This window comes from Ambystoma mexicanum, chromosome 4q (assembly GCF_040938575.1).
Source record: "Ambystoma mexicanum isolate Mex_15411 chromosome 4q, UKY_AmexF1_1, whole genome shotgun sequence".
Classification (NCBI taxonomy): Eukaryota; Metazoa; Chordata; class Amphibia; order Caudata; family Ambystomatidae; genus Ambystoma; species Ambystoma mexicanum.
The window spans coordinates 634,922,398-634,949,979 of record NC_090928.1 but is presented as its reverse complement, the minus strand read 5'-3'; the positions used below and the strand labels follow the sequence as shown (position 1 = coordinate 634,949,979).

At 49.8% G+C, this 27,582-nt stretch overlaps 1 protein-coding gene across 2 annotated transcripts in view; it reads right to left on the bottom strand.

The window, feature by feature from the left end:
- Window positions 1-27,582, bottom strand: part of VPS54 (VPS54 subunit of GARP complex) — a 2,536,401-nt gene that overhangs the window by 150,344 nt on the left and 2,358,475 nt on the right. The window lies entirely within an intron of this gene.

The window sequence follows — 27,582 nt, the reverse complement described above, 5'->3', positions numbered from 1 at the left end:
GGTCCGGGGGGCAGTTGGGGAATAGTTACAGGCCCTCCGGAAGGGGTGGGGAGGGGGGGGTGCATAGGATCCAACCATGGGAGTATCCAAACAAAGGTGGTGTAGGTGAGCCGACACGGAGAACGGAACCGCTAGATGACGGCTGAGGGTCTGCCAGCCCTGGGGGTGGGCACTCTCAATGTACGGGGCCTGAACACCCCCACGAAGAGGTCCCTGGTCACTAGAGAATTCAGAAGGGCCGGCCTTGATATCCTCTTCCTGCAAGAGACTCACTGGGCAAGAGGAAAGGAACCCACGATGAGGGGGGGAGGTATAGGCGAGGTGTTCTGCGCGTCCCACAGGTCCAAGAAGAGGGGGGTGGCCATCCTTCTGGGGAGAAACGTGGGCTTTGTAAAAGAGGAAATAGTGAAAGACCCGGAAGGCCGATACCTGCTGGTGCGAGGATCCCTACAGGGCTCACCGCTCACCCTGGCGGGGATTTACGGTCCCAATGAGGGCCAGGCCCAGTTTTGGGAGCGAGTGGCGGAGAAACTCAAGCTCTTTGTCCGGGGGGGGTTGGTAGTGGGAGGTGACTTCAACATGGTAATCGACCCCGACTTAGACAGAAGGCGTGTTGGCCCTCAGCTCCCCAGGCCCACGGACGTCCACATGGCCCGGTCCTTCCGGAAGGTTAACGCAGAGTTGGGCTTGGTGGACACACTCCCCTCCCCCGGAACGGGTACTCCTTCCTACACATATTATTCGTCCACCCACTCGTCCTTTTCTAGAATTGACTACATCCTGGTGGACGAGTCCCTGCACTCGTATGTCTCAGGCCACAAAGTTGACCCCGTCCCCTGGTCGGACCACGACCTGGTTCGAACCACCATAGCAAGGGGCTGGCTAAACGACCGCAGAGGGAGATGGAGATGTAATGATTCCCTGCTGAAAGATGAGGTCCGTGCCCAAGAGGTGCTAGAGGCTATTACGGAAAAATGACAATGGCGAGGTGGGCCCACACACCCTATGGGACGCCTTCAAGGCCACAATAAGGGGCTTTCTCATCAAATGAGCGCTCAGGCCAAAAGAGTGAGGGAAGCCCAGGAGAAAGCCCTGAGGGGGAAAATTGCCCAACTGCAACCGGTGGGGCCCCGAACGGCCCCCTTGGACCACGGTCGGCTCGAATCACTAGCCGACTATCGGCTCCAGCTGCGAGACCTCCTCTTACACAAAACGGAGCGAAGCCTCCAACTGGTCAAGCAGAAGTATTACGAAAAGGGGGACAAAGCGGATAGAATCCTAGCCTGGAAACTGAGGGAGGTCCAGAGGGAAAGAATGGTGAAGGCATTGAGGAGTGAGGAGGGGACCATGGGCCATGACACTCCCCACATAGGAGAGGCCTTCCGGAGATATTTTGAAAAACTCTATACCTCGGAATGTGACGGGCGGGACGAGGAGATAGAGGGGTTTCTCAACTCGGTTCGGATACCGGCCCTGTCCGGGGAGATGGCCGAGGGACTGGAGGGGCTGGTGACAGAGGAGGAGGTGGGCAATGCTATTAGCGGGATGAAGGCGGGGACCTCCCCCGGGGAAGATGGCTTCACAGTGTCCTTCTATAAACGGTACCGCTCTACTCTGGCCCCACACTTAGCAAAGGTTTTCAATGCAGTATTAGAGGGGGGGACCCTCCCGGACTCCATGATGGAGGCCATAATTGTCGTCCTTCCCAAGGAAGGTAAGGACCCCACTGATTGTTCCTCATATCGCCCTATATCTCTACTAAACATTGATGTCAAGGTCCTTGCCAAAATCATTGGGAAACGGATGGAGAAGATCCTGCCGACACTGATCCATGGAGACCAGGTGGGGTTTGTAAGGGGTAGGCAGGGCTCAGACAACATCCGTAAAACCATAAACTTGATCCACCACGCCCAGAACTCCGATCTTGACGCGAGCCTCCTCTCTCTGGACTCAGAGAAAGCGTTCGACCGGGTCGAATGGCGATATATGGAGCTACTCCTGCAGAGAATGGGATTCGGTGCACACATCAGGGGTTGGGTGATGGCTCTTTACAGAGCTCCGAAGGCCAGGGTACAAGTGAACGGCAGGCTGTCGAGCCCCTTCTTCCTCTCACGGGGCACGAGACAGGGGTGTCCACTGTCCCCCCTGTTGTATATCCTAACGATGGAACCCTTGGCCATAGCGGTGAGGTCGCTCCCGGAGATCAGAGGGATAATGAGAGGGGAGGTGGAATTTAAGCTTTCCCTGTTCGCCGATGACATCCTGGTGTACCTGGTGGACCCCGGGGCCTCCCCCCCCCCCCCTCCTGTCCCTGGTGAATACATTTGGGCACTTCTCGGGGCTGAAAATTAACGCTTCCAAATCGGTCCTTCTCCCCATGCGGGTAAACGACCCAGCTCTGGACCCCGTGGGAACCTTTCACGGCATCACAGTGGGCAGGGTTTCTATTCGCTACCTGGGAGTCCTCCTCACCAGAGACCTATCCCAACTATCCCCCGCTAACTATGACCCGGCCCTGGCTAGCATTACCAGGGACCTCAGGAGGTGGAGCTCCATGATCTTGTCCTGGTACGGCCGCATGACGGCAGTAAAGATGAACGTACTGCCGCGCCTGTTGTATCTCTTTACCTCTCTCCCATCCAACATTCCTGACCACCTCATGAGGACACTACAGAATGCGGTCCGAGAGTTTATCTGGCAGGGTAGGACCCCGAGGACTGCGAGGGCGGTCTTGACCCTGCCGAGGGAGGAGGGAGGGTTCGGCTTGCCTGACTTCCAGCTCTATTTCCGAGCCGCCCAGTTGCGAGTCCTCCTGGAGCACATGAGGGAGGGGATGGGCACCTACTGGTCTTACCTGGAGGACATGGACGCTCACCCCCTCAAGGTACGCGATCTTCTCTGGGCTCCACACAAGTTTATCCCGAACAGATTGAAATCCCATCCCACCTTGGGTGTCCTTTGGGCAGTCTGGAGGGAAGGCCCCCAGACGGCGCACCTAACGACGTGGCCATCCCCAATGTCCTCTCTCTGGGGACACCCGTTCAGATTAGGTAACAGGGGTTTTTCCAAGGCACAGGCATGGTCTGACGCGGGTCTGGAGTGGGTGGGACAGCTGTTCCGGGAGGGGGAATTCCTGCCCTATGAGGACCTAAGGGACGCCATTGGGCGGGGGTCTCTTTCCGTGTTTGAGTATCTACGCTTGAAGGGAATCCTCGGCGACCAATCATGGGGAGAGAATTTGAGGAGGCAGTTGACCCCCTTTGAGAAGTTCCTTGATATGGCGACCTCTAGAAAGGGAGCCGTCTCCGGAATGTATAGAATCCTCAATACTGTGAAATTGGTAGAACGGAGGGGCTTTCGCTCATATTGGAACGATCTCGCAGGGGAGGTGATTTCGGAAGACGCTTGGGCAAGGATCTTCAAAATTGCTTTTCACGGTAATTTGTACACGGCAGATATGGAACATAACTTTACGATTCTGCAGGGATGGCACAGGGACCCTGTGAAACTATCTAAAATGTTTACGGCGGTGTCCCCCGACTGCCCGAGGGGCTGCGGCCAGAGGGGCTCACGAGGCCACATGTGGTGGCACTGTCCGAAAGTGCAGGCATACTGGGCAGAGGTGAGGGGCTGGATGGCTGAGGTCACGGAGGAACTGCTTCCCCAGGCCCCCCTGACGGTGCTGTTGGGCCTCCCGCCAGAGACCTCGGACCTCTACAGGTACCCCAGAATGTGGGAAACGATGCTACGGGCGGGGAGAGTGGCATTGGCACAGAAATGGAAGAGCCCGGAGACCCCATCCAAGGCTGACTGGCTAAAGAAATTGAAAAACTTGTTTCTAATGGACAAACTAACGGCCATGGTGAACAACGATTCTGGGTCATTCCTTGAAAATTGGCAGGGGGTAAGGGAGGCCTGGGGATGGGATGTGCACTGAGGCCAGGGGGGGGGGCCGAGCGGGGCTCGGGGGGACTAAGCCGAAAGACTGGACCATAAAGTACCAGGGACCCCATGGGCGGAATGGGCGCCCACGGCCCGGGGACATTCGGTCGGCCGTCGGCCGTCAGAGAACACCGACGCTCACACTCACTACCAAAGTAATGGACGCAAAAGAAAAGTCCAAATCTCCCTATGTCATGGATCAAGTTGGTAAAACGAGGGGAGGGGGGAGAGGGGGTTCGAAGAGGGGGGCGGTTGGGTGGGTGGGGGGGGAGTTTGCTGGGCAAGTGCACCGTGAACAACTGATGATTACAAATATTGCCTGCTTGTTATACTCTTTAAAATGCCAATAAAACCAAAGTTTAAAAAAAAAAAGTATGCCCCACAGAATGAAGAGAATGGTTTTAGCATTCGATCCATCAGTCATTGAAAAGCGGCAGGAGCTCCATGAAGACTGAAAGGTAATTTGGGTCCTTAAATTGGAACAGGCTTTGTGGTGTTGAAAAGCTGTTTTTTTCTTGGTCGGATGATTCAAGGTGACTTGCTAATAGCCCATGGTCAGATCTAGCATTGATATATATTTGACTGATCTCAACCTTTCAATCAGATCAATCAATCCTCGGCATGGGGTAGTTATCAAACACTGATATTAAGGTTGAGTTTTCGGACTGATCTGGTTTGGCGACTAAGGCAATTGGATAGGACAAGGGCTCTCTGAGGGCTTGATGATATCCGCCCACAGCATCATCTATTTCCGTTTCAATTTTTTGCTTCTGGAATTCGATAGGGCTTCAGGTTAACATTTCTTCCTGCCCGGGTTCTGATATAATGAATACATGTATCAGCCCTGCCTGGTTGTTCTGAGTACTGTGTCAGAAGGTAATTAACGTCGGCTTGTTGGCAGAGTGATAGATCAGAATAAATCAATGTATTCTCCATATTGTAGTGAGTTAGAAGGACAGCCATGATAACACTACTGCTCTCACTAGGATTTGTTCTCCACTCCTTGAGTAAGTTGACATGATGAATTAGATTTTTCTGTTTTCTATCGGGCAGGGAAATTAGATACTTTAGAGGGCCCTTTTTTCCACACCTTGATATGGTCCATGTCACTTGGAAACCATCTTGTTTTCTGAGGTGGGTAGGAGTACCAAGACGGACTGTCCCACTGACAATGTACGGGCCACAATATGACTAATTCAGGTAACCTGTTGTTCGTGGGCCTGCCCTAGATGTTTTTTCACCATTTCTCTAAACCGCAGCAATGTGGTACCATATTTACTGGAGGGGTATATTTGGGAGGGAAAAGGTGGGTTCCCAGTTTATCTTCAGGATTTTGAGGGAGGAGAGACGAGGTTAGTGTTAAGAGTTGAAAAAGGTATTGGTCTCTTTAGATGTCCATGCGATTTTATCTTCCCTTTTGGTAAGGGAAGGTTAAGGGGCAGGATGGGACTTGAGTGACAATATTGCATGAACAAAGGTTGGGTAGGATGGATTGGGCCAAGGAACAGGGGTATACCATGTCTTGCCTTCGGACGCTCTCCCTGCAGTCCCCAAGGAACCCCTTCTTCCCAGGAGACCCTTTCTCGCTTGTCCGCCCACAGGGTTGGGATCCAAGAGAGATGGCCCTTTCCTGGCCACCTGAACAACGGATCCCCGGGGACTACTTGTGAGAATGCCCTCAGGTTTCTCACAGACCCCTGGACGAATCCTGAGGATGGAAGATGTTCTTCCTCGTCACAGTACCTTGGGTGCCTTGGCCGGCGAAGTGGTGGAGTTTCTTGACTTTACACAAGGCTGGACCTCCCCCACTCCTTTGGAAGGAGTCGCTGGGATAAGGGTGTTGAGAAGAAGGGAACAAAGCATGTCGGAAAGGAGAAATGCAGGACATTCAATGTGGTCTCCGATGTCAGGTTGCTATGCCGGCGGTGGATGTCCCACAAATGTGAAACTTACTGTGGACCACGACAAGCCCTGTCAGAAGAAGGTAAGACACTTGGTGGCCAGGGATGACTTTACTGGCGATGGGGGCAGTGGCAGAAGTAGGTGTCGGGTTTGATGATTTTGCGGTTTACTGCCTTTTGGGTCTTCAGTGCTGCAGCATGGACCTCAGGGTGTCTTCTGGCAACCTGGACACGACCACTGGACTGGACTGCAGACCCTCACAAAGTCTGGACCCTCGGGACGTCTTCTTTGGATTTTGGTGGCAAGAAACACACTGGTGTACACTTCTCTGGCAGGCAACAACCCTGGATCATCTCTGGTGTGGAAGAGTGAATGGATGCCGTGGCAGAGGTGCCCCTTGAAGGATTTGTCAGTGATTTGGAACTTTTACAGCTCTGGGTGTCAGGCAGCATTATGCCAGGGTACCCCCTCTTCCGTATGATACTCAGTAGTTTGGCTTCCAGTGGTCTCGAACACCGATTAACTTCTTGACTTCAAGATGTTTAGGCACTCCTCTTCTGGACCCACAAAGATCCCTTCGGCAGGCACACAGCACTGTCTTCCAGGACACGTTTGGTGAAGAGCAGCAGCTGCAGAATGTTCCCTCGTAGTGACGGGAAGAGATCGCCTATCCAGGTCCTCTCTGGTTCAGTTCTTGAATCAGCACAGTAGCTTTCAGATTGGATAAAGAGATGCAGCCGCACACTTCTTCCTCCAGCTGGATTCCAGGAGTCAAGCTTAAGATGACTTCAGCTTCTGGTTTCTTGTTTTAGCTTCAGACAAGGAGGTGAGTGTGATGCCCCCTGTTATATAACACACTCCCCATTCACTCAGGCTGAGCCAGGCTCAGCCAGCCAATCGCACACAAGTGCATTCATGTTCCTACCACAAAACGTGTTGAGGCCGTGCAAATGGAAAAAGGCACTATATAAATGAAAACTATAATACTATACAATACAATACAATACAGGCAGCACTCAATTAGGCTCACAGGCATTCAGGCAATTCACCAGAAACTAGACACCCAAAACACAGGATGTGGATTGGGGCTACTCCCCAGTCTTTCAGTGCACTACACTGCATTAATTCAAGTCAGGGCTCGCTCAGGTATTGTACCACACAACCAAAACCAGATACCCACAAAACAATGTATATTGACTACTCATTCCATTTATGCAGGCTCCATCCGAAGGGGGTACCCAAACATGCTGTCCCCGGGAAGACTCCAGCCAGTCTGGTACGGGGCAGTCCCCAGATCCATATATGGTCCCTTCCACCCAACAACCATTCAAGGGAAGGGAACCGAGCCAGGGCTTCTCAGGACTTTGAAAAACAAGGGGGTAAGGCAAAGGAAACCAAGAGACCACCAGCAGCCATCTTGCCTTTGTGTTGGAATCCATTGATTACTGTAGCAGGGCCTGGGTATCCCAAAAATGAAAGATGCCCAGCACCACTGCTAAGTCAGTGTGTAGCTTCCACCAGCCCATACCCTGCTCTGTGGGCAACACATACACTAGGGATACAGGAGTGTACACCTACCCTTGGGTGCCATAAGGGTATCCCATGGGTCTTTGTTCCCAAAGAATATAATGAACAGCTGCACTGTAGGGGTCCAAACTGGACTCCCCAGGGCAGAAAATAAGCAGAACACACAGTTTAAGTATAGGACAAGGAGACTCCGTCCCTCCAATGCATTTCACAGACAACACCACCATGCTATCTAACCGCAATCGGGTGGGATCCAGTCTCAATTTCTATCTGCAGAGGCACAGGCGCTGTGGAACTGGACGCTGACGCAATACATGTTTCTACTACCCTTTCACCTGCTAGGCATCCACAATATGATAGCGGACTCACTCAACCGGGAACTTAGGCAGAAACCTGTGCAGTTCCCTCTGGGACCTCTGGGACCACTGCAAAAGATTTAAGACTACAGGTATTTGGCAGTAAACCCACTTGGTAGCAGTCTGTACCACACAGATTCACTTGGTAGATGTGGCTGAGCAGTCAGACTTCCCTCAAGAAGAGTTAGGCAGTATACAGAGTATTCACAATAGGTCAAGAGAACACAATAGAACAAGTAAACGCTGACCAGGGCTTGGTGTAAAAGAGATATAATTATTTATTTAAAACCACATCTAGAAAAACACACAGGCACTAATAGTAAGCAATTCAAAAACACGGTCACTAAAAGATATACACTCCCTTAAAAGAATATTAGTCTTAAGTAAAGCCCCACTTATTTTCAGACAGCGGTGAGCGCTTAACTTAGATGGCACTCTAATAGTTCGTTTTTAAAAGGGAGAGAAAAGCAGAGAATGAGTTGAAACAGATCCCAACACTTTTACAAGAACATAACAAGAGAGGAAGGCAAAGTATCACCGTGAAGTTAGAGTTCAATAGGCCGGATCCACTTTAAGAGGATCAAACGAAATGTGTCCAAGGTCACACGGTTGCAGTGCACAAAAGTCTTGTAACGGTTCAAAAAGGAGTTGGACCAAAGAAAGGGACCAGTTAGAGGGTCAAGGCGGCCAGCCCAGTCCAGAAGGTTAAGGGGTTATTATTACCTTGTAGCAATTTTTAGAAAGGGAGGCCTGGCGGACACAGTGGTGAGAACACTCCAGCAGGGGCAGTTGTTCCTGGCAGCGGATGCAAGTCGGTGCTTCGTCCGGGGGAAGAGAGGATCTCGTCGTGGAGGAAGACAGGAGTCCGTTGCACTGCCAGGGAAGAAACCAGCCGCGGAGTTTCTCAGGTACAAGGAGCGGTCCGTTGATTTACGGTTCAGTGGTGAGTGGCTATCCGGCCGCTGGGGTGCTTGGCACGGGCAGTTCAACCACAAACCGGTCTGGGGTGCGAAGAAGGAAGGTAAAACTGGTTGTGCCCACCAGTCAGGGGAAGAAGCCTCTCCAGCCGGGAGATCTTCTCTGTCGTCGGGAAGTGGCGAGTCGTTCCGCAGGGCTCCACCGGTGGTGTCGTCGTGGTAGGTCGGCTCAGCTTCTCCCTCGTCGGATTCTCAGGTCTTGAGGAGGCTTCTGAAGTTCCAGTCCCCAAAGCCCTGCTTTTATGCAGCATACCCCCATTCACTCAGCCTAGCTGTCAATCAAACATGCTAAGTGGTGAGCCGGCTGGCTCACCACTTGGGTCAATCACACAAGAGTGCGACTTGTGTTACCAAGGTAACTCAATCCAGGGTGCCTAAACCCCCCTCCCACACCCCCTGTGGTACCCAGACAGAGTGGCACCACTTTTGGAGGAGCCCGCCAAAAAGTGGAAGAAAGGGCTCGACTTGGGTTGGAGTCACAGAAGAGAACAAACACGCCATTTTAGAATCAAGTCCTGGCAAAAAATACCAACGGGTGAATTAATATTAATTAAATAAACCGGCGGTATGTTCGAGGCTATGAGAATGAAATAATTAAAGTTGGTAGCCTCGAACAATAGGAAAATCCCATTGGAAAATATTTGCGGTCGAATATAAAAAGTAATTTCCACTGCCACCAGCCAAAACTCGATCAGGGGGGACGGAGACGTGCCCCCTCGACTAACAGATCCCGGGGCAATCGAATTGCCCCAACCAGTACGTCCACAATTTGATGGTTTGTACTGGTTTCTGTTAATAATTTGGGACTAGTAAAGCCAATGGTGACTTTACATGCCCTGGGAGACAGTAGTCAGTCCCAGGGTATGGAGTATATGGTGGGGTGTCACTATGACAACCCTGTGTTACTGCACGGAGGGTGCTGTGTAACACACATAGTAAAAACACATCAGACCCTATGGAGTAAAGGACCCCATAGCCCATAACACACATTACCAGTCAAAGGAATGCCATAAATCACGTCCAAGAGTGGGAGAAAAGAGTCTCACTCTTGGCAGGAAGAAAAAAACAAACTCCAGAAATCCAGCAAAGCTGCTGGGGGACTCCCTAGGTTAGGAAATTCAGCCTAAAGAGAGAATTCTCCCTAACACTGCCAAGAATGGGAGCTTCAACAAAGCCAAGTTTTCATCTTTTCTCCGTGTGGGGTCATCCAGACAGACATCGATCTGTTTTCTACAGCGACCAACAAGAAATGCACTAAGTTTGCAAGCCGGTTTCACCTGGAAGGGAGCCTGGGGGACGAGTTCTCATTCCAGTGGGACGGACTGTTCCTTTATGCCTTTCCCCCAATACCTCTGCTACCTCGAGTTGTCAGTACACTCAAACAGAGCAGCTCCAGAATGATTCTAGTGGCACCAGCTAGGCCGCAGCATATTTGGTACTCGGACCTGCTGCACCCGTCAATGACACCCTACATCAGGTTTGCCTTCTCTACCTGACCTGCAGGGAGAACGGATCAGTACTTCATCACAAACCTGCAAGACTCAACGTGACGGCCTGGCTCTTGCAGCCCTAGAGTTCAAAGACATTCCGCTACGCACAGAATGCAAAATGATTGTAGCCAGGTTAAGAGTGGCATCCACACTCCTGCTACAAAATGATTTACCAGCTGGTGTGCAACTCAACACCTAGATTGGTTGCGCATTCAAGCTGCGCACATCTTGCCTTATCTTCTGTCTTTAGCAGAATGCGGTCTGTCGCACTCATCCATCAAAGTGCATTTGGCAGCCATTTCACACTATACATGTATCCCAGTGTTCTCTGTGGTCTCAGCGATTGGTGAAAGAGTTCCTTAAGAGCCTGTTTCCTGTCTTTCCCCCGGGTTCGGGGCCCAGCTCCAACGTGGGAACACAATGTTGTCCTCGCAAAACTTATGGGCCTGCCTTTCGAGCCTCTACACAGCCTCTTTGACATTTCTCTCCTGGAAGACAGCATTCCCAGTTGCCATCACTTCATCTGGATGGGTTGGCCAATTACCTGCCCTCTCCTGAAAACTTCCCTACCTGAGTTTTCACAAGTCTGAGGTGGTGTTATGGACAAATCAGTCTTTCATGCCAAAGGTCCCTTCGGCATTACACCTGAATAAACCCTTAAATTCTGCCAGTGTTTTTTCCCTCTCCTTCATTATAATTATTAGTTTTTAATGCTTGTTCTGTGCCACATCACCCGTAGAGTGATCCTTACACTCCCTTGATGTCTCCCGAGCCCTCAAATTCAACGTGACTTGCACCAAGGATTTACGAAAATCATTGCAACTATTTGTTGCTTTTGGTCCTATCGCCAACACTCTTTCAAAGTCTTCCACGCGTATTTCCCACTGCCATCGTCCAGCCAACAGGCACCTTCCAGGAAGACCTAGAAAACACTTAACAAGATCAGTTGAGTCTAGTACAGCTTTCCTGTCCAGTGTTCCCCTACTTGAGATCTGCAGGGCAGCCATGTGGAGGTCGATCCACACCACCACAAGTTTTAACTGCATCGATAGTGATTCCAGAGAGGAGTTCCGAGTCGGCCATGCAGTGCTTCGCAACCAGTTCACATGAGGTGGGTGTTCCAGTGGCGAGTTGTTGACATCTACTGAGCTATGCCTGCGCCAGTTTTTTTGGTTGTGTTTATGTACAGCTGTATAATCTTATTCAAGAGCATGTGAATCCATAAAAGACCCAATGTTGGAGAAGGAATAAGTTACCTACCTGTAACTCCTGTTCTCCCGCATTGGTATCTTTCATAGATCCACATGAGACCACCCCCTCTCTGGCTCTTCTTGGCTCATACTGCCACATTACGTGTGCTGCCAAATCTGAACATGGCCACCATGGGAGGAGCTAATGGGACCTGTCTAATTGGCTGCGGTCAGTATGACCCACACTGACTAATAGAGAACTAAAGTATCAAGCAGTTTAAAGGTAAACTGCTTAAATGTTACTGAGGATTCCCAGCCTGACAACAGAAAATATTCAAGAGCATGTGAATCCACATAGATACCAATGCTAGAGAACAGGAATTACAGGCAAGTAATCTATTCCTTTCCCAGGAACCAACGGCTGTGCCAGGTTGCCAGCTATGGAGTATGTGGGCAGGGGTGCCACAAAGGTCTCCACTGACCAATATATGTGCAGTGAGTTTGTGTGCCTTGGCATTTGGAATCTGCAGTATTCTCATTCCTTAAGGGAGGATAACAGTTGGAAAATATACATGATTAGTTGACACCAGCACCACTGTTTATTCCTTCAACACGTGACACACCTCTCCCTAGAGGAAAAACAAGGGATACGGTTTTCTTGGTGTGTCTCAGAGCAGAGGAATCTTTGGGAGGAAGGGATCCATTAGAAAGTCAAGAACAACATTTAGAGTCTGAGGAGTCCATCTCTTACTTGAACTGCCGAAGATGGACACCACCTGTTCAACTAGCACTGGACGTGTGCCTTTAGAGGAGAACTGCACCATAGTCAAGCTCTAACTATTCTTCTAGCCTTCAGTTCCATCAACAGTTGCTGCACAGCAGTTCCCATTGATTGAAGATCGTCTTCATTGCTATCAGAGCCACCACTGCATCCCAGGAACACTACAGACCCCACCATGGAACGTTTACCTTACAAAGACCAAAGTGTGGTCTGTCGGTGGTTGGAAACAGATACCCAAAGTTTCCCATTACTTGGACTGCCCATGGAAATGTGCCTAAGTCTTTCTGAAGTGAAACCCTATTTTTAATGTAATATTGGGGAACTGCACAGCATCAGTATCCCCCTCAGCCAATAAGAAACCAGTCCATCTCTACCAAGGATTCCTGCAGGGGACTAACTCTTGCTTAAGCCTATGAAAGACCTAAGGCAACACCCAAGGTACAAACTGTCAAATCTGGCACCCGAAGAACAAAGTTGACTTTTGACTTTACAAGTGACCCAAAAGTACATTTTCATAAGACCTCTATGTGGATATTAATTGACTCATGGTAACACAGAGTTATCCTATATTCTGTTCTGAGTTGACCTTGAATGCTTGACCACACCAACTGACCACCAGGGGTGTGTGGACAGCTTAAGTAATGGCAGTATGCCTACCCATAGGAAGATGAACCTGAATGCAGGGATGGAAGAATCCTCCTAGCATCGGGTGCCATGGATGGAAAATGGATGAGTGATGTCAGACAATATGTATGATTGTAAATAAAGCTGTAACCGTGTCTCACTGTAGGGATGTAAGAGATCAGAAAGATTGCTGAAAAGTCCTTTAACCACTATGAAGGCAGATCAGCCAAAACAAACTTCAGTGGCCTGAGCAACGTCTTGCTAGGAAAATGAGGCTTCGAAAGGATCTGACTAAGAGCAAGACAACAGAGGAACTGAAGATGTTTCAACAGTTTGATCTCGACTACACCCTCGTTTTGCCACATCGAACTCATCGGAGTTGAAAAAGCTGCGACTCAAGCAACCTGCATTGGTTATACAAAATCCCCAGCAGGTTAAGGAGAAGGAAGCCAAGCTGGAGAGGCACTGCCTGGAGCCTCGAAAGATACAAGCGGGATGCTCAGCTGGCACAACAAGGAAAGGGCATACAACATATTTTTCAAGACATTTGCTTTTGCTGCTCCAATCCTGAACACTAGCAGCCCTCCAAGGACAAGCAATGGAGTAGACCATCCTCACCGTCAAAATGGCCAAAATGATTTGTTTGGTGGATAAGTGCTTGGTTCTGATGTATTATCATGATTATGCCAGTTTGATTTGGCTTTCACTATGTAAAGGGTGAGTGAAGAAAAAGGCTGCCTGTTTATGCAGTCATGTATCTCAGAGTGGAAGTAAACCAATTCTGGAGCAGAGTGGGATTGAGCAAAAGAAATAAAGCAGTCAGAGAACTTGACTCAGTACCACAGATGATTCTGGGATTCCCAGAAGAAAGATCATTTAGGATGGTTTAACTAGAGACATGAAGTTTGAATCAATTAATTAGTGTGAACACAGTACTTCTTATGGCCTTTACTACATTTTCATGTTAAATCACATTTTAGAAAAATGTGCCACAGACTTGTGTATGCATCTTTCCAACGCCTAGCTGGTCGTCTTCAAACTTTTAGCAATGAGTTCCATACAAGTGGGTTCTACACTGGGCGAACCAAAAATGGCACAGGCCTTCCAGCCCGTAAAACAGATATGGGGAAGGCCCAAGTATGTGTCTCAGAGGGAGAACAAACCCCACGTGTTAGGTGGTTGTAAAACCAATTGAAACCACAGCTCAGAAGTTCACTGAGACTTTGGCAATCTAACATACTGTAGAAGGGATCCCAATTGCAGGCTGGCGTTTGACATTTTTATAAGCTACAACTTCCATTGTCCTTTTAAAAAAAAAACATCATAACATTCTGGGCGTTTACTGGTCTAACTGAGCAAAGGCACAATGACAGAAGTGGATTATCCACTGCTTTGCTTGATTTGAAGCCGATTGGTAATTTCTATGAAGTTTTAGATTCAGAAGTCTAGAGAATCGCAATTTTGAGTCCAAAGCAATAATTGTCATGATCTCTGCTTCCAAAAGGTCAGGGTTTTCCCAACTCCCTTGGAAGCAGATCCATAACCCAGGTTCCGAGTGCTAACCAGTCCCAATTGGGACCTTTTGGACCCAGTCCTGGCGCCAGTGGCACCAGGCTCATAAATATGCCCAGTCCCAGCGCTGGAAGCGCCGGGCTCATAATGCTTGGGTGGACTTACCTGCAGCAGACCATGCTGCTTACTTGCCTGCCAGTTGAGCCTCTGATCCTCTTCTGTTTGGAACTACTTTTCCTGTTGGGTGGGGCAGAAGCCACTCCCTAGGTTCAGAACACTGGAACTCTTCTGGAAAGCAGGAACTCTTTTCTTACCTAGGCGTGGCTGTGGAAGGAGACACCTAAGCACTACAGGAGGCTATTTAAACCACACCCGATGGATGAATCTTGCTTTGCGTTATTCTGCATCCTCTGCAGCAGAACGCTCATCGTGTCTTCTGCATCTGATCCGGGGCCTAAGGAAAAAGGCTTACCATCCTGAATCCAGTCTTCAGCAACACCTATAAAGACAAGAAAGAACAGGTTAGCATTACGGTCTTCAGTGACAGCGCTTCACTTACCTGGTCCATCGGCTGTCACCAACGCCTCGCGCTGCATTCCGGCATCTGAAAGACAAAGGCTTACCTACTCTTCGTGCGCTCCGGAGGTCTTCGCACTGCATTCCGGCATCTGAAAGACAAAAGCTTACCAACTCTTCGCACGCTCCGGAGGCCTTCGGCGCTGCATCCCACATCTGAAAGACAAAACAAGGTGCGTTTAAAGACATTGGGGAACTTTAATACTCACGTGCCATTACTCCTTTCCACATCTAACCCAGTGGGTATTCCGGCACCCTGCAGCCGCTCCGAACTTGTACCTGCAAAATAAAAAGACAGTTAGAGCGCATCGTGAAGCAGGCAACAAGCGCTTACTTACGTGCTTCCAGGCGCTTCTATTCATCACACGGGCTCCATCTTCAACTCACTTCAGCCCGTCATCCGCCATCGCCGGAACCCTGCAAAACAAGAGACATCCTTACTAAAGACTTTTAAAGACATTAGAATTACTCGAAACTTACCATTCGTGCAGTAAACGACGGACAGCAGTCCTCTGAAGTCAAGAGGCCTGCTCCCCTTATCCAGTGAAGAAACTGGTTACAGCACCCTGCCCCGAGGCAGATGGAGAGCACGGCGTTCACTTACCTAAGGTGAGAGCGTTAACCTTTGGGGTTCTACAGGAGAAGAGAAAGGGAAGAAGAGAGAGACATTCAATAACCCAGTTCATTAATCCCATATTTTCTATCTGCAGACATCTTACCCTTTGAGTCAGACATACAGTGCACAGAGGTCCAGCCCAAAGAGCCAGCCGTGTGTTACACATCACCTTTGAAGATACGGTATACGCCCAGTCAAGACCGGCGCCTCTACGGGAATCAGGTGAGCGTTACAATAATACCTTATCGAAGGTGTGAGGCCCTAATGTAAGCAGAGCACTAAAATCTCAGTTCACTTGTACAATATTTCAAGAAATAATACAATGTATTTATTTATTTCATTTGTTGATAGCGCCCAGGACCCAGAGGTATCACGGCGCTAGTGGTTACATTACAGACAGTGCAACGAGATGTGGTGTCTTGGTGGCTACAAGTCACAAGTTACTGTTAAAGACAATGCAAAAACAGGAGCGCAGGATTTAGACATATTGGTTGAAAAGTAATGTTTTGATATTTTTGCGAAAGGCCAGGTAGGAGGGATCATCTCAAATGATGGGTGGGAGTGTGTTCCAAAGGGTTGGGGTAATGGTGGTGAAGCAGGTTCCTCCGGCACTTTTTCTGGTGAATCTTGGGGTGCTAAGTGAGGTGAAGGAGGAGCAGTTCAGGCTGTGTATGTTAGGTTTTTTGGAGATATGGTGGATGAGGTATGGGGGACAGTCTTGTGTAGGCAGCGATAGGTGATGGAGGATTTTGAAATCAATGCGCGCCTTTATTGGAACCAGTGAGCTTCTGGTCTCACTTTGGAGATGTGATCAGATCGTTTCAAGGCCCAGACTGCTCGGAGTGCGTTATTTTGGATCAGCTGCAGTTTCTTGGTGTTTTCTAAGGAGGTGCCTGCAAGGATAGCACTGCAGTAGTCACATTTACTCCTAGTGTGAGGCAATTTTTGGTTTAGTTTAGTTTTTATTTGTAACGCGCACCAAACCCTGAGGTAACTGGGCTCCAACTGGTGGTGAGGAACTTCCTGGATAGGTTGATGAGTTTAGTGTAATATGCCACGGATGAGGCAATAGCCTTGACATGTTTGTGCATGTTTAGCTCAGAATCAAGGTGGACCCCAGTGTTTTGACGTGGGCTGAGACAAGGGTGGTATTCCAGTCAATGCAAAAAGGAAGGGAAGGCAGGGTCAAGGTGTTTGAGATGGTGCGGAAAGAGCCAACGATGAGCAGCTCCATCTTGTCATCATTAAGGCAGAGGTGGTGGTTGGCCATCCAGGTTTCGTTAATGCTGTAAACTCTGTTGATATTATCAGAGTCAAGTTTGTAGTTGCTGGTGAGCTTGAGGAGGACTTGTGTGTCATCGGTGAAAATAGTGTTAGGTTGTCCAAGTGGCTGAAGAGTGGCTTAGTATACATGTTGTCTAGTGTGAGTGAGGGGCAGGATCCTTGGGGGACACCGGTCAGCTGATTCAGACCAAGCCAAGACCCTGGAGATTCGGTCGCTGAAGAAGGATTTTATCCAGTCGGCTGCTTCGGAGGAGAGGTTGAACAGGTCAGTGAGGAGGTGGCACAGGATATCATGGTCGACGATGTCGAAACCTGCCGAGAGGTCAAGTAGAAGGAGGATGGCAAGGTCTCCGGCATCAAGGATGTAATCAAGTTGGATCTTTAAGTCAAGAAGGGCAGATTCTGTGCTGTGTCTGGGCGTGAAGCCAGATTGATGAGTGCCAAGTAGGTTGTTCGTTTCTAGATGTGTTTGGAGTTGGGAGTAGGCAGTGCAGTTGACGATTTTCAAGAGTGAATGGGCGGTAGTTTGTAGGAAGGGTGGGGTCTAGGGTGGGTTATTTCAGGAGATGCGAGACCAATGGTTCTTTGATGGATTTGGGAACAATGTAGGTGTTGAAGTAGGCGTTATTGAAGTTGGTGATGGTAGATGCAAGGTGGTCTGCGCACAACATTATAAGATTGGCTAGGCAGATGTCACCTATGCAATTGGAGGTTTTAAGGTGTTGGGTGGTGGCAATCACATCCGGCGGGGAGACCGGGCAGAATGTGAACGGGGGGTTGTGGGAGTGGGTGGGGTGGTGGCTCCGGTGGTGGCCTCATTGGTAGTGAGGAGCAGGGATTTCTTGATAATGGTTTTGTCACAGTTTGGTGGTTTTGTTGACTAGGCCAGATTGCACAAGGCTTTTTCTGTAGGGAAGCTAATAAGGGCGGGGGGGTTAGTGTTTAGAGCTCCTTGAGGATCTTAAATAGTTCTCCGGTGTTGGAGCTGGCTTCACTGATTCGAGTATTGTAAATGCTGGCTTTGGTAGAGGTAATACCTTTTTTTAAAGCGGTGGCCGAGTAGAAGAAAGCCTCCTTGATGTGGGGGTTGTGAGGGGGGTAGGGTTTTTCCTCCAGAGATGTTCTTTGGCCCATTTTAGTTTACAGAGGGTAGTTCTTAGTTCTTCAGTGAACCAGTTATGGTGATTGTTTTTTTTATGCGAAGTGGTTTTGAGGGGGGCATGCTGGTCTAAGGCGTTGAGGATAGTGGCGTTGTAGGCATTGAGAATGACGTCAAGGTCTGTGCTGATGAGCCCTGGCTCGAGGGAGGTTAAAATTGTGGGTTCCAGTATTTCTTTAGTTAGTTTGCGGGTGTATCTAGCAGTGATGGGTAGGATATCAACAGGTTTTGAAGGGATGTGGGGGTGATGGAGAACTGCATCACGGAGTAGTCAGTCCAGGGAACAGAGATAATGGAGGTGACTAGGGTGGGGATGTTGATGGATAGGATCCATTCAAGGATGCAACCTTTGGAATGGGATTGAGGGGGGTTGGGTGGAGGGCAGGTGGAGGTGTGTATGGGGAAGTTGGGGGGCCCAGCCAGTCTGGAACCAGATCTGTGCAGGCGTGTAATGTCCAAGCAAGGTGTGAGAGCGTTGCTACATGTGTGGTGTGTATGGTTGGCGAGGGCTGTAAGGGTATAGAAGGTATGGGGGATGCCAGGTTTGTGCCAAGTAGTTTGGTTGAATGTGTGGTGGTGGATGATTTGGGGTGGGCTGGTAGGAGGTGAAATGGATCATCGGGGTATGTTTGGTGCTCTGGTATGCCAATCCATTTTAGGTTGGGCAAGAAGGGTGAGGGGTCGGGGGGAGTGTTGAGCTGCAGGTGGCCGGGGGGAGAGGTTTGGGGGGGATGCATGGCTGCTAGTAGGTGTCTGAGAAGGGGTGGCATGCTGTTTTGCTTGACCACGTGGAGGGACCTCGAACTTATGTTCCTTTAGACCCTAACAAAAGTAGTTATTGGACTCATATAGGCAAGAAATATACACTTAGACCAATAGTTATAAAAATGGCTTGTTATAGGCCTTTTATTCACACCTTATACATACATACCTAAACAACACATAACATAATTATTCATGGAAAAACAAAGAAAAAGTATCACTGTTCTAATGGTTGCAGAAGACACCTTCATCTTGGACACCTCAACACTGCTTAGTTCCGGAGCAGGTAGGCAGAGAGAACACTTGTGCTAACGGGATCTGGAGCAGAGTGTCCTCCCTCTCAGCAAGTCTGCATCACCCGGGGATCCAAATTCTAACTGCCTTTCCAAGAGGCATACCTCTTCTCTTTATGCCCCGCTCCCCTTGGTTATGACTGCCCTCGGCCGAAGAGCAGACCACAAGCATAAGGAGTAAAGAGTGGAAAAATCCAGCTTGCATACGTTCCCAGTACCCCTTATCATTGCATCTGCAGAGCGCTCTGACTCCCTTTCTGGCTCGTCCTTCAGCGAACAATACAACAACTATTCTCCACAATTAGTTCAGTTGACGTCATTATGTGCCCTTGCTTCTGCTGCAGAAATTCACGTTTACTTACTGAGCCCACGAAAATGTAGCCTTTCAATGCAGTAATGGAAGTGAATGTCCAAAATGGCCACACACTGGCACCATGTTGTTTTGAGCTTTTTCTTGTGCATAAGCACCACACATACATAAGGGTGGTGATGGGGAGGGGGTGATTGGGAGCACTGTGGGTCAGTCTGAGTGGTTTGACGTGGGGCGCTGTGCTAAGTGTGGTGGGGGTAGCAGGCAGCTTGTTACACACATTAGCATTGGAGGCTATAGTACAACTAACATTAGCTTTGCAAGAGGACTTAACAACATCATGTGATATGAGTGGCAGGCGGCTTAGTACAGGTATTTGAATCAACAAATGGCTTACTGGTGTTTCTGATGGATTGGCGTAGGCTGTTGCATGGTGGAGGGGCATCTGATGGTCTGGCCCAAGTGTTTGCGGTTATGTGAACAGCGCACCATGCAGGCGCGGTATAGTTTGGCAAACCACAGGGATAGGAGGGCAAAGTCATGGAGTCGTAGGCATCAGGGTTCCTCGTGGAGTGGGGGAGTGTCGGGAGGTAGATTGTGGCATGGGGGTGAGACCACAGTAGGTTTTGTGCTTGCGTCAGCGGCGGACTCGCTGCAGGGTGGAGGGCCAATGGAAGAGGCGATATCTGGGTGGATGGGAGGTTAATGCGTAGGAGGATCTTATGAGAGTGGTGGAAGCGGGTAAACTGGAGTGAGGAGTCTTGCTGTAAAGCGGGCAGGAAGCTTGTGGGTGGTGGGAGGACAGCAGGCATGGGGAGAGGTAGGGTACAGGGAGGAGGGAGTGGGAGGTGTAAACCATGTCCCGCACTACGGGGTGCGAATAGCTTTGCTTGCAGGCTGGGCGTGTCTCATCTCGGCGGTGGGTAATTCTGACAAGCGGGCGGTGTCGTTAGAGGAGTGGGTGCACCTCTTACCTGGCACCAGGTGTTTGATCCAAGTAGTCATCTCTGGGAACATAGAGGGGGAGGAGCGGGAGCCCTAGCGACCATCGGCAGACCGTAAATCTTGTGTAATGCGGCAGGAGAGGCAGCCAGAGGAAGACATGGAAAGACAGGGGCCTTAGACCAGGGACTTTGGTCTGGGCCTTGCATTGCCTCCCAGCTCGGCTGGTATAAGGCAACATGGGCAATACGCATGCAAAGTTCTCACGCTAGTGTTTCAAAGTGGCTTCTAACAGCAAATGCACAATACAAAACACAAAAGAAAAAGAGAAAAAAAATTGTCACTGAGACCAAAAAAAGGGAACTGGGCTAAAGGTCATTACAGATGTAGGTACAGAAGGTGTGGGGGAACTATCAGCATTCAAATGATTGCATGCAAGCATCATTGGAATGAGCCTGAAAAACTCTAGAATTTGGACATCAAAAGAATAAGATTCAAAGTGTCAGATAGATGAAGGAGGTTGGAGCTGAGGGGCCCACTAGACCTCACGATTGGTATTCACCACTTTGGTCGACTACAAATTGGTCGGATTTGGTTTACCAATACTTTTCCACATTTGTTTTTGCAGCAAATAGGAAGATAATGGGGTGGGATTAGGAATATAGTAAGGGGTGGGAGATAGTTGACGGTTATGGGCGTGGGGGTCTCCCCTTTTATTGTGCAGTAAAACATTTGGTAGAAAGATTTAAATCAATTTATAGTCAAACAAATACATTCAGCCAAATAATATAGAACCTCGGGATAAGGACCACTGCTGCAGGCAAGAAAGTGCCTTTGAAGAAGGCTTTGCTCTCTTGAATCTTTTTCATGGAAGTTCAGGGGGGTAAGAAATTATCCTTGTTAGAAACCCATGACTTCACTCTGCAATGGCATAGATTCTCAAATCAAGAATGGTTATTCTTTGGAGAGGAAGGAGAAGCAATTGGCTACTGGATTAGCTGTAATCCAGTAAACCAGTAAACCACCTCCTCTTCTTTTTGGAAAAAGAGAGGGGACAATCCCAGAAGATGGATCATGAGAAGGTCAATTTAGGCTGTGGCAAGAGACTCTCTGAGCATGCAGGCTCTATAGGCTCCTCTTAGTGTTAGTACCCTTGCACCTAGATGTTCCTGCACTCTGAAAGGAGAAATGACTTACCGTAATGTTCTTTCTATGGATTCTTCTCCTGGAGATTCCTCATCTATTAGATATCCTCACTAAGCTCTGTTGCTCAGAGAATTCGACAGGGGACGTAGTGGACCACGAGTCGATCGCCGATTTATCTTGTTCGGTGCTCTATCGTCTGCTCTGGACGTGACCTTGGGGTGTTGCATACATACCAAGTCTCTACGACCCGGAACCTCAGTTCACCTTTTCTCCCCCCAAGCCCCACCCCGCCGAGCTCAAATGCTGCAGAGAAAAAAACAGTATGAGAAAATGCTAAACAGCCCGTAAGAGGTCAACAACAACAAACTTCCCAACGGGATGAAAACTCTGCGGAAAGACTTCCACAGTATCCAGAAGCACTGGGCGCTTTCTAAGCAGGGGTGGATGGGCGGGGAGATGAGGAATCTGCGAGAGAAGAATCCATAGAAAGCACATTATGTTAAGTAATTTCTCCTTCAATAGACTGCCTTTCTCCCGCAGATTCCTCATCATATAGACTCCCCAAGCAGTGAAACAATAGAGGTGGAGTTCACAGTAACAGGTTTTGAAGCACCATCCTGCCAAAACATGCGTCAGCCCCACAGCAACGTCCAGGCTGTATTATCTAGTAAACGTATGGAGCAAGGACCACGTTGCGCACAGCAAATATCCCTAACTGAGATCCCCACCTCTGCAAGGCCATCAATGCAGACACACCTCTGGTCGAGTGTGCCCTGATGCCAGAAGGCAGGTCCCTGACTGCAGATTGATAGCATTCCACGATGCACAAGATAATCCACAGGGATAGTGCCTGCTTTGTTACAGCCAGACCTTTCCTGGCTAGAGAGTAGGCCACAAGTAGCTGATCAGACTTATGGAATTCTGATGTCCTTGCGATATAGAAACTCAAGGCCCTTTTGGGAACCAGCCGATGAAAGTGCTCCTCTTCCTTAGAAGGGTGCGGTGGTGGGTAAAAGACTGGCAGGTCTATGGCTTGTGAAAGGTGAAACACAGATACCACCTTCGGCAGAAACCCCGGCCCTTACTTTAAGTGAGACCTTTTCTCGAAAGAATCGCAAAAACAGGGGTCTACAACAAAAGGGCCTGCAATTCGCTGACCCTCTGGCGGAACGTAATCGTGACCAAGAAGGATGTCTTCAATCTTCAGAGTGAGCAGCCGCAAACAACAAGAGTGCATGGTCTCAAAGTGAGCCACCATCAAGAAAATGAAAACCAGATGTACATCCCAATCTGGGACAAGAAAGGGAGTTGGTGGAAACTTATTCACAAGGAGTTTCAGGAATTGGGCCATAACCGGGATCATAAAAAATGGGGACCTCTTCAACACAGAAAAGGCTGCCAAATATCCTTTTACTGTGGTAACCTGAAAGCCTGCAGAGGTCAGTGACAAATGGAACTCTATCACTGTAGTGGTTGGGCAAGAGATAGGGTCAATCTTGAATTCCCTGCACCACGCCTCCACCTGCACGCATACAGAGATCTTGAAGACGGCCAGCGTGCAGCCAGCAACACCTCAGAGGTGTGACAGTCATCATATCTCATCCTCATAGGAGCCACGCATGTAGGTTGAGGGATTCCGGCTTCAGGTACAGTACCAGACCTTCCGACTAGGTTAGGAGATCCGGGCGACGAGGCAACCAGAGAGGTGGGTAGATCCAAAAGGTCTGAGTACCACGTCCTCCTCACCCCATTCGGGGCGATCAAGATCATGGTTGCTCGAAACCTCCTGGGAACCCAAGGGATGACGGTATTTGTAAGGAAGCATAGTGGAGAGAAGGTCCAATCCACGAGAAACGTATCCTCTAAGACGCCATTAACTGAGAATTCCCTTGAGCAAAACTGTATGCACTTCCTGTTGGACTCTTTGGCAAACAGGTCCACTGATGGGGTACCCCAGCGAGAGAAGACCTCCTCTAGGACTTCCTGGCACACTTCCCATTCATGTGAGACCGTGCTCTGCCTGCTCAGAGCATCTGCCAAACAGTCCCCGCCAGATGAACCTCAGAGACCGAGATCCGGTACTCCAATAGCCAGAACCACAGTTGCATCGCCTCTCTGTAGAGGGTGAGGGAGTGCACTACACCTTGCTTGTTCTGGTAGTGCATGGTCCCCATGTTGCCCGTCAAGATCGGGAGATGCGTCACCTTCAGAGATGGAGCAAACGCCTTCACGGCCAACCTGATGGCTTGCAACTCCAACCTGTTGATGTGCCACCTGGCTTCCATTGCTGACCAAAGGCCTTTATGATATGATATATGTCATGTCATTTATAACGTGCTTGTACTGAAGTGTCTCTAGGCGCAACACGACAAGGGAGGGAAGACAGAGGGAGGACATGACATACTAGACCTTGTGTCATTCAAATCGTGCTAGTGTGATAATGCAAAGTGCAGGGAGAGGGAAGGGAAGTGCAATCAGGACAGCATTGCTCTGAATAAGTGCAGCTAGGGCAGCGCGGCTCTGGTTAAGTGTGAGAGGCGGGGGACTGAAGGGTTAGAGTTATAGCCCCAAAGAGGCAGTGCAGGGGAGACTGATAGTGGGGGAGCCTGGTACCTAATGAGACTCTAAGGTTAGCCAAGCAACCAGTCAGAGCAGCGGACAGGTAGGTCAGCAGGAGAGAGGGAGAAAGAGAGAAAGCAGAGGAGAAAAGGGAGGTCTTGAGCTGCTTCCGGAACTTCAGGTAGTCCGGCTCAAGTTTGAGATGGGCAAGGAGGCCATTCCAGAGAGGAGAGAGATCTACCCACACTCTGCCTGGAGAAGCGTTCACCTGCAGGTCCTTGCAGTGAGCACCCCAATCCTTCAGAGACGCATCTGTGACCACTCGGGCCTGAGGCAATGAAGGCCAGAAGGGTTCCCCTGTCCGGAGATTGCTGCTGTTGGCCTACGAACCAAGGTCGTCGACCACTGAGCTGGATACCCTGAGGGAATCCGTGAGGGTTCCAAGGTACTGGGACCACAGACCACGTAGGAGTCATTGTAGAGATCTTGGCGCAGCCTGGCCTCTGGCACTAGAAAAATACAGGATGCCATGAGGCCTAAGAGGCAGAGAAAGGAGGCTGTCAGTAAGGTAGTGTGGTTCCAGAACAGGTTCACCATCTGCACGATGCAGTCGATTCTCTCCTCGGGCGGTGGAGTGGGGGAAGGAGGCCTTCCCTACCCGGTTGTCTCCGACTGCTCCAATGAACTGGGGCCTCTGGAATGGCTTCACATGGGACTGCTTCAAGTTCAGAGAGAAGCCTAGCCTGTGGAGTAGTGAGCAAGTGTTCTCTAGGTGGGACAAAACCTGCTCTGCCGACTTCCGTCGGATCGGCCAGATGTCCAGGTACACTGGATCTCCTGAGGTGAGCCACAACTACTGAAATGAGCATGGTGAAGAACCTTGCTAACTCAAAGGGAAACACCTTGAACTCAAAGTGCTTGCCCCCCCATGAGGAACTTTCTGTGCTTGCGATGTATCGGCACATGGAAATAAGCATCCTGTAGGTCTATTGACAACAGCCAGTCCTGCAATTCAACAACGTGGAGTATTTTGCTTAACGTCACCATCTTGAATTTGTCTTTCCTCAGGAACTTTTTCAAGGCCCTGAGGTCCAAAATGGGATGGAGACCTCCTTCCTTCTTGGGTACCAGGAAATAGCTGGAATACCAGCCCGATTCTCTCTGCTCGGGAGGTACCTCTTCTACGGCACCCTTCAACAACAGGGCTTCCAGTTCTTAACCAGAGCTTCTGTCCTGGTTGGCTTGGTGGAGATGGAGATCTGTCTGGTGGTTTCCTTAAGAAGTGCAGACAATAGCCCCACCGCAAAAGCTCCAGGGCCCAGGTATCAGAGGTAATCTCATGCCATTGAGGCCAATGCTCGGACAGCTGTCTCCACCAACCGGAAAGTCATGGGAGGAGAAAATCAAAGCGGTTTAGAGGGCGAAGCTGCTGCTACCTGCTAGCCTCTGGAAGCCCCGCTGCCCTTTCGGAAGCATGAGAAGCGCTTCTGCCCCTGCCTGGCCTGCGAGAACTTCGCTTTCCTGCAGTAAAGCACATAACGTCTGTAGCCTCTGCCCCTAGAGGTGAAGTTGAAGGCAGGCCTGGTCTGCTGTACAGCTAGGTCCAGCGATTTTGCAGCGACCTTTGACTCATTAAATTCCTCTATGGAGTCGTCGGCCTTCCGGTCGAAAAGCAATTCACCCTCGAAGGGTATGCTCAGCAATCTGTTCTGGATGTTTGGAAAAATGCCTGAAAATCGTAGGTAGGCCTGTCTCCTCAACGCTACCGATCCCAATGAACGACCTACGCAGTCGACCATGTTCAGGCCTGTTTGTGGCGACTGCCTGGCCACCTCCTTCCCATCTTCCACCAGCTGTAGAAAGGAGTCTCACAGTTCCCCCTCTGGGATGTATTGGGTTGCCTGTTCTACCACCTTCCAGAGGACGAACGAGTATTTTATTAACAGGCTATGCTAGCAGCTTTCAAAACCATGCTGCTATACGTGAATACTTTCTTTGCCATCGCATCAATCCTCTTACCTTCCCCGTCAGAAGGCAGATTCGAGGTAGAGGAGGCAGCCCTGGTGGAAACTGTGGCTGCCTGCAGAAAAAGACCTTCTGGAGAAGGGCGAGAAGACAAAAATGACAGGTCTCCTCTTGCCAGCCTCTATTTCCCAGTCATATTGGAGCTGACTGGAGGAATGGAGCAGGGATGCTGCCACAAGGAGGCTACTGGATCGGCTATCGCCGAGTTCAGTGGCCTATGCCTCTCAGTAGCTGGGCCCTCGTCCAGGATGTCTGTCAATTAGTATCCCTGGGCTGGCATTCAGCCCTAAAGTGTTTACCACCCTATCCACTAGTGACCGGAATTTGGTATGGGTGTGGGTGTAAGGCTGGCTCTGCTGTAATTCAACATCTAGAGGGGATGTGTCCAGCTCGCTGACGTCAAGGAGCCCTTGTGCCAACGCCAAAAGATCTGCTTAGTCATCGAAATAATCAACGCCCCCACCCCCCCCGTTCCTGCATACACAGGATTGATGTCACCCCGGTCAACTCCAACATCGGCACCATAGATGGACACCATGGAGCTGAAGAAATCAGTCCGGGAGAGTGGGACAAAAGAACCGTCACCAATTGTCGGCACAGAGGGCTTATCCCGCGACGACTATAGAGTGACTGTAGGTGTCAAACGGGGCTTGGGCACTGAGGAGGCGTCGAAGATGCCAGAACCCTGCAGCTTGCAGGAAGGCCCGTGCAACAAGGGTTTAGGTGCCTTTCTCAGCGTCAAGCCCGAAGGCTTTCCTGATGTCTATGACATCGGCAACGTGGCTTGAGTGGGGTTGGGTGTACAGAGCAACACTGCTGCCTCTGAGGCTTGCTGCTTTGGGGCCGCACCAGCACCTGCATGTTTCTTAAACACTGCCAACATTTGACTTTTAAACTCATCCCACTCTTGCCGAGTGATCGGGCCAGTCGACGGCTTACCTCTTTCAGACGAAGAATCGGAATCTCGTCGGTGGCGTCTTTTCTTTTTATGAAACGACGACAAGGAAGACTGGCTCCTCGAGTGAGACCGCTTCTTCATCTTACGCCGATGCTTTCTTTTTCAGGGGTAGGCTCCTCAGTCTCGGCTTCAGAGGACCGGACGCTTGGCTGCCCGCTCACATACCAATTTCGGGTTCATATTCACGCACGACGCGCACCACTCAGTAACGTGACCTGTGCTGAGGCAACACATGCATATGTTGTGCGGGTCGGTCACTAACATTTTAGAGTGGAAGTTGGTACATCATTGAAAAGCCGAAATCCGAGGCACGGACATCTCGTGGTTGAGAAAAAATACTATTCTGATGAAAATACGTCAAAAAAGAGTTGAAGACTCGATAACAATGTGTTCCTCAGACCAGCATGTTGATTGTGCAAAAAAAAGGAACTGAGGTATGGGGCTTAGTGACGTGGTATATTTACGACACCAGACGTCACGTTCGGAGCAAACGATCGAGCACTGAGCAAGACGGATCGACAGAGGAGTCGAGGTCCACCATGCCCCTGTCAAAGAATTTTCCGAGCAGCAGAGCTGGATGTGGATATCTATCAGATGAGGAATGTGCAGGAGAAAGGCAATCCAATGAAACAGAAACACTCCGAGTGAGCG